A 15,777-nucleotide genomic window follows, 5' to 3' on the forward strand; every position below is an offset into this window, starting at 1 on the left:
GATTCTATCTCGATCACGTGATGAATTCATGATTGGGGCACAATCGCATTTTGAGCGCATAGCAAGGTGGATATCATTACAACATACCATGTACTGAATATATCAACATAAAATGAATACAACATTTCATCACTACACAACAATCATCATACAGAAGAGCAGGATCTGACTACGGATGAAATCAAATGATAAAGAAGAACGACATCCACCTTGCTAATCCAAGGCTCCCGACCCAGAACCTATCCCTTGATCAAAGAAGAAGCAGAAGAAGAACTCCAAAACAAGCATGCATAGCTCTCGCGTCAGATAATCGCATTACCTATACCTACACATGTTGTTGTAGTAATCTATGAGCCACGAGGACTCGGCAATCCCATTACCATGGGTATCATGACTAGCAAAGCTTAATGGGTATGGAATGGATAAGTGGTGAGGTTGCAGCAAGCACTAAGCATTTGTATGGTGGCTAACTTACAAGTACAAGAGTAAGAAGAGGTACTATGCATACAGTCACAAACTAGTAATGATCAATAAGTGATCCTGAACTACTTACGAGTTAAACATAACCCCATCGTGTTCTCTTCTCAAACTTCCTCGAAAAGAGACGATCACGGTTACGCACGCAGTTGGTGTATTTTATTTCGGATCTGGTGTCAAGTTCTCTACAAACGGGTATTATAAATTCCCATCTACCACATAACCACGGGCACAGCTCTCAAAAAGATTAAACCCTGTAGGGGTGTAACAACTTAGTCCATCACAAACTCTCACGATCCACGAAGGAAAATCCTCCATTCCGGAAAAACCCAATCAAGCTCGGAATCCCGGTTCAGAAGACATTTCGACAATGGTAAAACAAAACTAAGAAGACCTCTCGACATGTCAACACCCTGATAGTAGCCGCGTGTATCTCGTCTCAGGCCATGATCAGATGGATCAAGCTATGAGTAAAACTAATCCTTGAGTTTCCCTGTGGTGGTGCCTTAGGTTACCTGGTTTGGACCAACACTCGTGAGGAGCACTGGCCTAGGTTGTTGATTAATTATCCTTGGGGTCCGGAAAGTCCCGATGCAAGTTTTAGTTATTACTAACCAAAGTTGGGCCTTGCTGGAAGAATTTTATTCAAAGTGAACTGTCATGGGGGGCCCATAAACCCCGACCATGTTAGGAACGCAAAATCAAGGATCATAACACCGGTATGACAGAAACTAGGACGGCAAGTGTGGAACAAACCACCAAGCAAAAGGCCAAGTGTTCCACCCTTTACCAAGTATATAGATGCGTGAATTAAATAAGAGATATTGTGATATGCCATGATATCCATGTCCCAACATGGAACAACCTGCACTGCACCTACAACTAGCAACGCTATAAGAGGGGCTGAGAAAAGCGCTAACAATGCCAATCAACGGTTTGCTGGGATGATGGAAATGTTAGAGTCTTATCATGGCAATTTGGGAGGCTTGATGAACAAGTGGTAGGTAGCGTGACATAGTGATATCATCGAGACAACTAGCAAAGCAAAGATAGTAGTGGTATTCAAGGTAACGATCATTTTGCCTGAAATCTCGCTAGGAAGAAGATCGAATCCTTGAAGTAGGCGAACCAACGTAACCAAACAGATCCTCACAATCGCAAGGTAACTGCAACTATCGAGAAGAAACACAACCGGAAAGAAGCAAATAACATGGTAAACAACCATCATAGAAACATGGCATGATGCACAATCAAGTATGATGCATGTACGGTTTAATAAGTCATGGCATGGCAAGTGCAACAAAGAATACTACAAATTAAGTGTAGCTCAATATGCAACGAGTTGCATGTTGACGGAACTTCACAACAATTATTTAGTTCTCTCCTGTTTAAGCTACTCATCAATATAAAATGATGGTTAACATGGAAAGAGGTGAAGCATAATTAATCTAGCTATTTAGGCAAGTTTAAATGAGGCCGAAAACATCAAACAACAATTCCAAAAATATCCCCATGTGCATATTTTGGATTTGGCTGTTCTACCCTATACACAATTTTAAGTTATTAAACAAGCAAAGTAAGTGCACCTTGTTAATCTATGCATTATTACACCCCATTTACATATAAAGTTTATTTAATTCGGAGCTACAGTTAATTAGTTATGAAATAAATCACTTTAACATGTCATTTATCCAAATTAATTCATACAACCCATTTAAACATTTAAACATGGATGAAAATTAGTTATTTTGAAACTACATAAAATTCTAAGCATTTTACATATAAAGTTTGTTTAATTCTGATGCATGGTTATTTAGATAAGAGCAATGAGAAACTTATGGGAGTTTTGTAATTGTGCATGCACTGGATAAATAGCAAAAACGTTGTGCGGAAAAAAACGTGACTCGGGCCGAAGCTGCTGGTTGCTGGGGCGCACAGCATGGGCCTAGGCCCAGTCGGCTAGAGGACAAGGTAGGGCGAAGTGGGGCCAGAGACGCGTTGGGCCTTGGCACCCTTGTAGCCCACGCACGCGATGAGGAGGCACGAGGTGGTAGGCGGCGCCCTTCTCTGCTCGATGCAAAGACTGGAGCTGGGCGCGTCGGCTTGAAGTGAGGCATGGGATGACAACTATGCGGGGTACGCGTTCAACGACGGGGACGCAGGGGCTCCGGCGAGCGGCGGGATGGAGCGGATCAGGCCTCAGGGCATCGGATCCGGTCGGTGGCGGAGCTCCATGGGTGGTGATGCCGCGGCTTGGTCCATGGAGGAGGTAGCGCTTCTTGTGAACAACAGGAGAGAGATCATGAGAGAGGAGAATGAAGGGAGAGAAAGTAGCTGGAGGAAGAAGGGAAGGAGCAAGGGCGGCCTGAGGTGGCTCTCCGGTGAGCTGGCGAGGCGAAGTATGTCCGGCCGGCGTGAGCCGGGGCGGTGTTCCTATCGGAGGAGCTCGAGGCTGGTTAAAACAACGACGAGGCATCACAGGGCATCCATGGCGTCGGTCCCATTAGTACAGAGACAAACAAGAGAGACAGAGGGAGTTTTAGAGTAGAGAGAACTAGAGGGGAATGCGGGGTAGAAAGGAAAGGGTATGGCAGATGCTGGTCCTAGTGCAGGGGGTCGACAGGGAAGACAGGGCGCGGACCAGGTGGCTGGGTTCGCCGGGGGCGACGGCGCCATGGAGGGAGGAGCTCCCTGGTGGCTCTTGGTCGGGGCAGCACGGCTCTCTGGTGGCTTCGACCTAAGGAGCCCAGGCAGGTGGTTGAATGGGGGATCGAGGGAGGCAGTGGATCGAGGGATAGGTAGGTTGTGGTTGGCCTGATTTGGAAAACGAGGAGGAAGATGGTTGCTGGGATCCCGAGGAGAGGAGTGGCGGCGGCGGGTGAGGGGATGGATGGGATAGGACGCCTAGGTTTTAGGGTTAGCCAAGTAGGTGGTATATATATATATAAATATATATATAAGAATTAGAGATAGGCTTAGACCCTTTGATTGAGATCGAACGGTCTGAGATAAATATGTTAGGAAGTCCAAATAAGAAACCGAAGATGTTTTAGGGATGTTTGGGGATGATCCGGACCCATCAGTAAAAACATCCTGGTTCGGGTTAGGGGAAGTTTCAGACTTGGTTGCGAGGGGGTCTGTTTAGTGCGCAGTGGGGTTAGACAGTCAGGTGCAAGTGTGTGGACGGCCTTGGAACGGACAACAAAGGCAACAAGGAGAACCGGCAACTATGCACAGATGCAAGTTCTATGAAAACACCTGAATGCAATGTGAATGATGCCACGATGAATGCATCGAACAAGTAAAACACACAGAGACAACGAAGTAACTGGAAGGCTTCTGGAGCATTGGTCACGGATCGTCACAAAAAGGTAGCTTGGTATTGTTTATCTCGTTTCCTAGTCACCTTTGCTCGAGTCTTGTGATGGATAGGCAAAGCACACCTCCTTCGGTCTACAACAACAACGATGAGTTCGATGCCATGAATAACCATTTGGACCCCAAGATGGATGCTCAAATGGAGGAGACCAAAGCCCTCATCAAGTCCTACAAGAGATCTTCCTCATCTTCGAGAAGACACTCTAGTGCACATGCTTCCGAGCTACCATCTCCGACAAGGTCACATCGGCATCGACACCACCACCGACGAGAACATGAAGGTCAAGAGCTGAACACCAACCACCACTCGATGACTTCACCATCTACCTTGGCATCTTTGCCAAGTGACTTCAAGGCATCTTCGCCTTTAGATATACTGCATCTTCGTGAACAAGCACCTTAAGACTATGCTCAAGAGAAGCTCCCCAAGCTCAAGTCTGCGACTTTCATGAGGTAATACGACTTTGACATCGACCATGATATTCCCTTCTATGGAACTCAAGACCCCGAGGGGTATCTTGAGTGGGAGTGCAAGATGGACGACTACCTCAAGCTACTTCAAGTCCCTTTCAAAGATCAAGTGACAAGAAACTTCCATGACTACGCGTTGATATGGTGGCTTCATACACCTTTGATGAGCTTCAACGTGAATTGGCCCAAGACGAACAAACCTACGCGGTGAGAGTTTTTGCCTTCTACCTACATGAAACATCTACTACTCCAATTGGAGAACACCATACAAGGATCCAAGTCCAGCGGCGAGTACTTCAAGAAGATGAAGAAAGCCTTGCAACGAGCCGGTGTGTACGACCCCATTTCGATGAAGTTCCACTTCATGATGGGATTGAACAATGACATCTACAAGACTATCTTCCTAGACAACTACATGTGCCTCGTTGACAACTACATTGGTGCTCTCAAGGCGGAATGTGGACTCATGAAGGCCAAGGCTTCTCCAGCCCAAGCACACTTCTCGATGACCAAGCTCCAAGACGGCAAGCATGAGGATAGTACCACCAAGATGTCTAAGCCCGACGAGCTCCAAGACGATACTCCCAAGTTCGACTTCACTGCCATCGCGCTTTGTGGTATTGATGATGATGAGTCTACCATTACTCTTCTTCAACACGGTGCCGCAACGACTAAGAGTACAGAGTTTCTCAAGGAACGTGCTTTGGTGGCGAGCGACAAGGTGGCGAGCAAGGATGATGCTTCCATCTTTGGAGGCGAGAGTGATGATGTGCCATCTTCGGCCTTCATCCACAGCGACAGTGATGAGATGATCGAGAAAGATCAAATATCCAAAACGTTAGTGTCTTAGTAGTGTGCGGTAACGAGTAGAGACACGATCATCTGACCCCGTCGCCCCGTCTCATGGACTTGCGGCAAGGGCTAAGAATGCTCGGCCGCCCCGCGTGGAGAACATGTGGGTATCCTCCAGATCAACCCGACTTCACATCACTCGCGGGCACCCCTCGGGGCCGACCCGATGTCACCATGGTTCTGTGTTAAGTCAAAGTAGCCCTATGTCTGAAACAGCAAAGGGGAAACCTGAGGAATCACCCTCGATGGATTCCCACTCGATGTAACCATCAAGGTGGACTTGGAGGAATCACCCTCGTTGGTCCACACTTGAGGGGTTGCACGACATAGTCGTTATCAGGAGTGGGAAAGGAGGAAGCACCATCACGACCGAATAGCTACACTACGGGGTTAACATCAGAAGTGCTGACGAGGTATCACCCTCGGCACTTGATAATAACTCTGTAGAGTCGTACAACTAAGGGGGGTCATGTGCGGTGTGGGGGCCTGGACATCGATCACGTTGATCAAGTCATCGAACATAAAGCGGGGGCAACTTGGACAAGGTGGTGGTCACTGATGGATCTCAAACCAGCCTATACTAAGCAGGTTAGAATAAGCAGGTGAGGTATGAAAGCAGGTAGCAAAAACAGGCTATGCATCAAAATAGGAGCAAAACGATAATAGTAGCAAAATCTAATGCAAGCATGAGAGAGAATGGAATGGGCGATATCGGAGTGATCAGGGGGGGGGCTTGCCTGGAAGCTCTGCTGCAAAGTAAGAAGGGTCATTAGAGACGTAGTCGATCACAGGGGCAACATCGGTCTCAAGGTCTACCGGAGAGAAGAGGGGGAAGAAACAATAAATATAAAGCAAACAAAGCATCATAAAGCATAACATGGTAATATGCAATGATAGGGGTGAACGAACACAGTGCTATACGTTGCAGACGGAGAGGGAAAACATCCAGAGGGTTTTTCCGGCATTTGGCATTTTCCGGACAGATGAAAAGAGAGGGGACGGTTCCATGTTAAGCATGCTAGGGGCATGTGACAGATGAACGGACGACGTATCCGGATTCATTGGATTTTTCTGAGCACCTTTCATATATAAATTATTTTCATCCGACTTAGGAATTATTTTATAAGATTTTCTAAAGTTTTTAATGATCTTATATAATTCCTGGAATATAAGAATTCGAATTAAAAACTGTAGATACTTTTGTACACACTAGCGTCTAGCCACAGTGTGTGAAAGTGGGGTCAGGGGGCTTTGGTTGACGGTTGACCAGGTCAATGATTAACCAGTCAATAGGATCAGAAGGGCCCACATGTCATTCTCACATGTGTCAAATAAATCATCTAGCTAATTTAAACAAGGAGGGGTCCCAATTGCCATAGACTACAAGCCAACCTAACACTAATTAACCCCCTAACTAAAAGGCAATTAGCCTTAACTAATTGGGCTAGCCCCATGTGGTATGGACAAAGCCGTTCTCACGCTTCAGCACACGCGCAGACACAGGGCAGATGCTACCATGGCCAGCAATGGCGCACCCGATGGCGGCCAGGAGCAGCGCGGGTGTCGGTATGCGAGCATGTGCACGCAGGCAGGGGCCGGCCACGGCGCCGGCGGAGGCGCCGCGTCAGCGGCGTAGGTGGGGCACGCGCCAGGGCACGGTGGGGAGGTTTGCCGGTAGCGGCGTAGCTGCAGGCAACAGAGGCAGCGGGTGCAGCAGTGGCGAGGCCACACACGGGCGCTGGGCTACCCAGGCGGGCGTAGCACGGCGGAAGCACGGCCAGGGGTGGCTGGGCGCGACCACGAGCATGCTTTGGCGAGGTTCAGGGGCGCAGCGGGTCGTGAGCGGGCACGGGGGCCGCGACAGATGCGGGAGCAGCGCGCGGGGCTAGGCGAGCGAGGGCGCACGGGTCTGCGCGAACGCGCGTGCGAAGGGCCAGTAGCAGTGTGGGGGAAGGCAGGGCGCAGCGACCGCGAGCTCCTCGGGAGATCGGGCGTGATGGCGGGAGCGACCTATGACATGCAGACGCACTAAAGGTAAGGAGGACGAGGGGCAGTGGCTCACTGCCGTTGCAGGGAAGGCCCGGGGAAGACACGCGGCAGCCGGAGACGATGGAGGAGGCGGCGACCCGAGGCGGATGGAGCTCGAAGACGGGGAGGCAGCGGGCGCTCCGGCTCTTCCCTGCTGGAGCTCATGGATAGGGAAGAGGTAGCAGATGCCGACGATGCGAAAGGGCATGTCGGGGGCGCCTGGGACGGCGGGGGCTGCGGTGGTGGTCCGGCGACGACGACGACAGCGCGTCGGTGAAGTGGGGGGAAGGAGATCTGGTGGGGAGAGGGAGAGGCGGAGAGGGCGAGGCGAGTGAGCGGGGGTGAGGACCGAGGAGGCAGGGGGAGGCTGGTCTCCCGGCGCAGTTGCGGCGTGGGGTGGCGAGCCGGTCAGGCGGCGACCACGCCCGCAGTCGCACGAACAGGGAAGGCGACCGGGGGGAAACGAGCTGGCCTGGATGGGCCGCTCGGGTGGGCTAAGGTCCATTGGGGGAAGGGAGCCTCCTCTTTTTCCTTTTATTTTTATTTTGCTTGTGGCTTTCTTTTAAAACTTTTCTGTTTCCATTTTGAAAACAAAAAAGAATAGTTTTACAAATTATAAAGCTTACACCTAAAATATTAGTATAATTTAGGCTACTGCCATATTAGGTTTAACATTTAAATAAATAGTTTAGTATTTTTACTATTTAAAAAGCAATTCAATTATCGATTAGGCCAGTGTTTTATTTAGTTTAGGGCACTTAAACACCTTATAACAAGGTTGGTTCACCACCAGTACTAACAAAGGATTACGTGCCACATGATGAGCATTTTAGATTGCATGTTTGTGAATTTTTGAATTTCACTTAGTATTTGAATTTGAATTCAAGCGGAATTTCTAAAGAGATAGGATCAAAGATGACCATGCATTTTTTAGCAAAAAGATTAGATTAATCCCAGGTGGTCACTTTAGCATGATACTCGGGGTGTTACAAATCTCCTCTACTACAAGAAATCTCGTCCCGAGATTTCAGAGGTGTAGCAAGGGGAAAGTTCCGGTTACGAAATTCTAACAGATCTTCGCGTTCTTGGTTGCCCTTCTAGAAGAGGCCGATCCATTACATTTATGCCTTCATTTATGTACTTCAGACCATCATGATGAAGTCGTCATCCGTTCTTCAGAAACTCCATCGCACTTACGAAAAGGATAAGGGGTAACTTTGGGAGAACGGACCTCTATAAGGTTGCTTATCTGGTAGATAACATCAGGGAAGTTGGCGGAAAGTAACTCTCGAATTGAAACTTAAGAAAATTCGAGATCAAACTAAGAAGGTTCCATGAGAAGTTAGGAACCGGCAGGCAATCATTCGATGCCTAAATAGAAGGTGAAAGGGGTTCAGAGTAATGGGAATAGGTATTGCGTCTTACTGACACGGTTGTACACCAAGGTGTTTACATAAGCAGATAAATATTATTGTTTAGATCATATAGATCATAAGAAAGGTTAAACAAAAGAATGGAGAGGAAAATGTGATTAAACACAATTGTAAGGAGTATTCCCTTCCCAAGGACAAGCAGAGGACGATATCCATGGCAGGATAGTAAATAGATAACCAACTAGGTAAAGGGGTGAGGGAATTCATGTTGTTTCCCATACAACATGGTTTGGATAATCGATCAAGAAACATTTAGCATTGTGCTTCCAATGTTCTTATTGACGATCAGAGTACCACAGACATGCTTCGAGATAGCATTGACATGGTCATCAGGTAAAAGTCAGACTTTTGGATTCACAATGGATCCCACGGGAACTGCTACAATATTACGTACAATTTCATCATGGAAAAGATGAGGATGTGGCCGATGGCTTCAGCAGCAATCCATCGACATGTCAAAAGGATGTAATGCCAAAATGATATGAACAAGTTTCTGTTGGGGGAAGGCAAGAATGTTCTCGATTATAACGCAAATCATCAAGGGGCAAGGATGGTATTTCTCATCATGAATTTGATTGGTATCCTGGAAGAGCATCAGAATGTTGATGATGATCACGACACATTTTTCAAGTGATTTCATGAACATGTAATTGATCGACGGTGACATAAAGTCAAAGGAATGATGAAGCAAAAGGTTATTGGAACCACGGGTATGACACAAACTTGAAATCAAGCTTGTTGTTCAAGGCAAAATGATATGATGAGGAAGATCGACATAAGCTCAGCTCATCGTCGAAAATTACGCTCCGATAAGAATAACAAGGTAGGGCAGTTAAAATTTAGCACAATAATGATATAGCCGATCAAGCTATGAATCACTTGAAGGATTATTAAACTCGTAAGCAACGAAAATTACTTAGAGTTACTGAATCGGCGTGCGGAATCGATTCACTAATGGGTGTTCTCGACTGACTAATAACTCAGAACCCGGGGGAAATCTGAAATCGTGAGAAGCAATACTAGAGGAACACTCATAGGAAGCAAAACAGTTCTTTGATATTCTCAAAATATCGGAGGGGAATACTCGGAGGAAGATCAAAACAGAGATTGCGGAGATGTATTAATCTGCAGAAGACAAGTGCTTTAACTTGTGTGAGAAATGGAATCAAGGAGAAAAATATGGTCGGAACCACGATTGCAAAGAATCAATTCACCGATACTAGATGATATTATATCAAGGAAATAGTTATTATTACAAGATGCTTCCATGATAGGATCTACATCGTGTCCATGGGCATGAACACAAAGTTCAAGGTCTACCCCCACTTCCAAATGCACAACCTTTCATTCACTTCTTGCTTTTGAAGAAGTTGTAGCGTTAAAATTTTATCTGGCAAAACACTAGTAGATATAACCCGCATAATCTTTCGGTTCAATAGATTCAACCCATCAGGGCATCTTAGGAACATATACCACAAACTTTAGGAGTAAGTCACTCAAGCTCGGATGCAGAGCATGGTTCATCAAGCAGAGGATACAATTCTCCAAAGGCATAAGACACGAATTACTAGAAGACATTATGTATCAGGGGAAGAACTCACAAGGTTATTGAATATGAAGGACATTGTCGGATAATAATCAAATAAAGGATTTAGCGGGCAATAAAGAATTTGATGTGAGTGTCGATGTTCAACATGAAGAAGAAATAATGCAAAGGTATCGGATTATAGAAATATCTAGAAAATTCTAAGCTCAAATGCAAAGGAATTATGATTGATAAATCAAGGGATAAGAAGCAAATGCTCTGATTAAGGATGGATAAGTTGAGTAAGCTTAGGGGTACAATCGATGGCAATTTGATTGGTCGAGACCCAGCTCATGTTTAAAATGAAATCTGAGCCGGAAGATGAATTCTAGGATCTGATTGATGATTGCAAGCATCCGCAACATATTGAATCAAAGGAATCAAAATGATAGTGACAAAGGATGCCAATAAGATTACTAGACTTATGGGATTAACAATAACTGAAGCAAGCAAGAATTTCAAGAGCAATAAGCTGCTGAGGATTTTCCGAAGATCGAATAGTATTACAAAGACTTTTGTGAAACACATGAACAACTGGGGATGAACGAATCCCCGTAATTGTGATCAAGTATTCGTACATGTATTCATGCGGAAAAGGAGCTACTAGGCACCAGGCACAATGGATTCTTGGAATATCTGAAAGTATTACAGGGTATCTTATAATAACAAGAGCAATTGGAAATGAAGATATGGGCGGCAAGTGTATGTAGCTATCCATAGGGATTTATCGGTGGGAGGGGAATTGCAAAGGCGGGGGGCAGAAGGGTCTCGAAAAACATCGAAGAGTATCTTCAGAATCTTTTGGTGAATTAGACGATCATCTGTATCGAGTGGCTCTCTGGGAGAAATGGTTACGAGAATCTAGAGTTAGAATTAGTAAAACCTTTGACCAGAATAGAAGACAAATCAGAGTCCCAGAGTAAAGACGAGGAATAAAAGATCCTAACACCACCCAATTGTGATGTGGGACCGCAAGCCACACAACAGATGTTAGTAAGAGTTTTTCAAAGACTAGACTCAACTTCAGCCAAGGAGTTGGAAAGGGGGTAACTACAAGTAGTTGGCTCTGATACCAATTGTGATGCCCTTGATTCAATCGTACACTAATCATACACTGAAATGTGTACGATCAAGATTAGGGACTCACTAGAAGATATCACAACACAACTCTAGACATAAATTAAAATAATACAAGACAGGGGCCTCGAGGGCTCAAATACATAAGCTCGAATACAAACGAGTCAGCGGAAGAAACAATATCTGTGTACAAACATAAGTTAAGCAAGTTTGCCTTAAGAAGGATAGCACAAAAGCAGCAACAATCGAAAAGGCAAGGCCTCCTGCCTGGGAGCCTCCTAACTACTCCTAGTTGTCGACGACCCCCACGTAGTAGTAGGCACCCTTGGTGTAGTAGTAGTCATCGTCTAAGGTGGCGTCTGGCCCCTGGGCTCCACCATCTGGTTGCAACGTCCGAGAAGAAAGGAAAAGGGGAAAAAGAGGAAGCAAGCAACCGTGAGTACTATTCCAAAGTACTCGCAAGCAAGGATCTACACTACATATGCATCAGTATCAATGAAATGGGTAGTATCTGTGGACTGAACTGCAGAATGGTAGAAGAGAAGGGGAAAGCCTAGCCTATCGAAGACTACCATCTTCAAGCAGCTCCAAGCATCTTGCAACATTAAGAAGTGCATAGAATAGCCGTTTATATTTAGAAAACATGTTGTAACATTAGCGCCCAGAGATCCTTTCTCGACTCCCTATGAGAAAGCCATCCCGGAGCCACATATCCATAACATGCCTGAGCATTCAGTATCTAGTTCTAGTTGTATCAGTCGGGATACAGCTCCAAGCGTCCGTTACCGTGGAGCCGGCTATTCGAATAGATCAATCTTCCCGGCAGAGGTGCAACAACTTATCCAACATGCTCAATCAACTCCGGCCAGACACACCATCCGGTCATGACCGCCCTTGGTTGATCAACACACCGCAGTCCTACCTAGGCTCATCAGAGAGGCTAGCACGCCGGTCTACGTCCTAAGCGCACAGGGGTCTTGGGCCCATCGCCCTTTGCACTCCTGCACATTGCGTAGGCGGCCGGTGAGCAGACCTAGCTAGCTCCTTAAAAAGGCAGGTGCTTACGCAGTCCAACCTAGTGCACGCCGGTCCATCGCTGATGTCAGTTGACCTTTCGGCTGATATATATGACGTAGAGTGCCCATACTTATTACCGCATGGTGGTTAGTGTGAAAAAGGCCAGAGGCCTACTCGGATCAAACATGCAAACCATTAGTGTTTTGGTAGTGTGCGCTAACGAGCAGAGACACGATCATGTCACCACGTCGCCCCGTCTCACGGACTTGCGGCAAGGGCTAAGAATGCCCGGCGGCGCCGCGTGGAAAACATGCGGGTATCCTCCAGATCAACCCGACTTCACATCACTCGCGGGTACCCCTCGGGGCCGACCCGATGTCATCATGGTTCTGTGGTAAGTCAAAGTAGCCGTGTGTCTGAAACAGTAAGGGGGAAGCCTGAGGAATCAGCCTCGATGGATTCCCACTCGATGTAACCATCAGGTTCGACTTGGAGGAATCACCCTCGTTGGTCCACACTTGAGGGGTTGCATGATAGAGTCGTTATCAGGAGTGGGAAAGGAGGAATCACCCTCAATGACCATGACCGAATAGCTACACTACGGGGTTAACATCAGAAGTGTTGATGAGGTATCACCCTCGGCACTTGATAATAACTCTGCAGAGTCGTACAACTAAGGGGGTGATGTGCGGTGTGGGGGCTTGGACGTCGATCACGTTGATCAAGTTGTCGAACATAAATCGGGGGCAACTGGGACAAGGTGGGGGTCACTGATGGATCTCTAACCAACCTATACTAAACAGTTAAGAATAAGCAGGTAAGGTATAAAAGCAGGTAGCAAAAACAGGCTATGCATCAAAATAGGAGCAAAACGATAAAAGTAGCAAAATCTAATGCAAGCATGAGAGAGAATGGAATGGGCGATATCGGAGTGATCACGGGGGCGGCTTGCCTGGAAGCTCTGCTGCAAAGGAAGAAGGGTCGTCGGAGACGTAGTCTATCACAGGGGCGGCATCGGTCTCGGGGTCTACCGGAGAGAAGAGGGGGAAGAAACAATAAATATAAAGCAAACAAAGCATCATAAAGCATAACATGGTAATATGGGATGATAGGGGTGAACTAACACAGTGCTAGACGTTGTAGATGGAGAGGGAAAACATCCAGAGGGATTTTTCCAGTATTTGGCATTTACCGGGCACATGAAAAGAGAGGGGACGGTTCCATATTCAGCATGCTAGCGGCATGTGACAGCTGAACGGGCCGTGTATCCACATTCGTTGGATTTTTCTGAGCAACTTTCATATATAAATTATTTTCATCTGACTTACAAATTATTTTATAAGGTTTTCTAAAGTTTTTAATGATTTTCCATAATTCCTGGAATATAATAATTCGAATTGAAAACTACAGATACTTTTGTACACAACAATGTCTAGCCACGGTGAATGACAATGGGGTCAGGGGGTATGGTTGACTAGTCAACATGATTAGAAGGGCCCACATGTCATTCTCACATGTGCCAAATAAATCATCTAGCTAATTTAAATAGGGAGGGCTCCCACTTTCGATAGACTACAAGCCCACCTAACACTAATTAACCCCTAACTAAAAGGCAATTAGCCTTAACTAATTGGGCTAGCCCCATGTGCGGTGGACCAAAGCCGTTCTCACGCTTCAGCACACAAGGAGACATAGGGCAAATGCGGCCATGGCCAGCAATGGCGCGCACGAGGGCGACCAGGAGCAGTGCGGCTGCAGGTACGTGAGCATGTGCACGCAGGTCGCTGCCGGCCAAGGCGCGGCCGACAGTGACGGGCTCGCGGGGCGCGGGCGAAGGTGGCCGCCGACGGCATCAGCATAGTGGGGCACGTGTCGGGGCGTGGTGGGGAGCTTCGGCGGCAGTGGCGCAGCTGCAGGCAATAGAGGCAACGGGTGCAGCAATGGCGAGGCCACACACAGGCGCTGGACTGCCCAGGCGGGCATAGCACGGCGGAAGCACGACCAGGGGGCGGCTGGGCGCGACCACGAGCATGCTTTTTTTTAGAGAAAAGGCCAAGGCCCGACTTTATAGATAAAGCCACCAGGCAGCGTCACGGATACCACAGGTTCACAGGAAATCATAACCACACAGAGGAGTTTAAGAGAAACCTAAGCAAGCATGATACAGGCAACTGCCATACACAGCACGCAGGCCGGGGAGGAGAAAGACCAAATGTCCGCAAACGACAGCACCAAATTATACGGCAGGGTTAGTCCCGGATATCTGAGAAGCCGAAGCCCGAATTTTGTTGATGAGCAGGTCCAGGGCGTCCCGATCAGGCTCCTTAGTCAATGATCTCCACTGCTGCAAGAATATACATGATTTGAATAGAACATCAGCAGGTTTAGATGGGAAGGTAAGCTCAATAGTAAATTTGTTTCTAATATTCCATAAGGCCCAGCATAAGGCTCCCAAGCCAACCCAAAATACCCTCTTGGTGACCCCGACCAAAGTTTTAGCTAGAGTTCTAATATCAGAAAAAGAGGAGGGATTCCAAGAAACCCGAAGCCAAGATCTGACGCAAGACCAAACTAATTTGGCAAGTACACAGTTGAAAAGATGTGGTCGAAATTTTCCAAGGCCCCACACAGGTTACAGAATTCAGAGCCCGGCCCATTGCGTTTTTTGATCTGATCAGCAGTAGGGAGGCGACCACGAAAGGCCTGCCAGAGAAAAATCTTAATTTTCGGAGGAACCCTTGATTTCCAGACACAAGAGAATCTAGCCGAGGGGGTACCACCAATGAGTCTAGAATACAACGACTTAACAGAAAATTTACCAGAGGCCGAAAGTGGCCAAAACACCGAGTCAGCCGACTCCGAGAGCACGGGGAAGAGGGCAGAGAGGCTTTGCCAATCTTCCAACTCCTCAGGAGACAGAGCCCGACGGAAAGCCAAATCCCAATTATTAGCAGCCAGCTCTGCGATGGAGATCTGCGGATTGGGACAATAAGAAAACAGAATCGGAAAGCTCACGGCAAGTGGGGCATCCCCAGACCACCAATCCAACCAAAAACGAACAGCAGACCCATTCCCCACAGAAAACTTGACATGCTCCAAAAAAACGGCCTAACTTTAACAAGAGCTTTCCAGAACTGAGAACCACGCCGCGCGGGAGCAAACATAGGATCGGAGTGGGGGAAATATTTGGCCTTAAGAATCGAAAACCACAGCGACCCGGCCCCCACAGTCATAATTTTCCACCACCACTTGATGAGCAAACACATGTTCATCACCCGAGTGTTAATAATGCCTAACCCCCCAAGATTTTTAGGCCTACACATCAGTTGCCACTTAACCAGCCTATATTTTCTTTTGTTATCAGCTGAATTCCAGTAGAAGCCACCCCTATGTTTGTCGAAGCCAGAATGCACGCCATTCGTGAGAAGATAGAAGCCCATAAGAAACATAGGGAGAGAA

The sequence above is a fragment of the Triticum aestivum genome, chromosome 4A, assembly GCF_018294505.1.
Source record: "Triticum aestivum cultivar Chinese Spring chromosome 4A, IWGSC CS RefSeq v2.1, whole genome shotgun sequence".
Classification (NCBI taxonomy): domain Eukaryota; kingdom Viridiplantae; phylum Streptophyta; class Magnoliopsida; order Poales; family Poaceae; genus Triticum; species Triticum aestivum.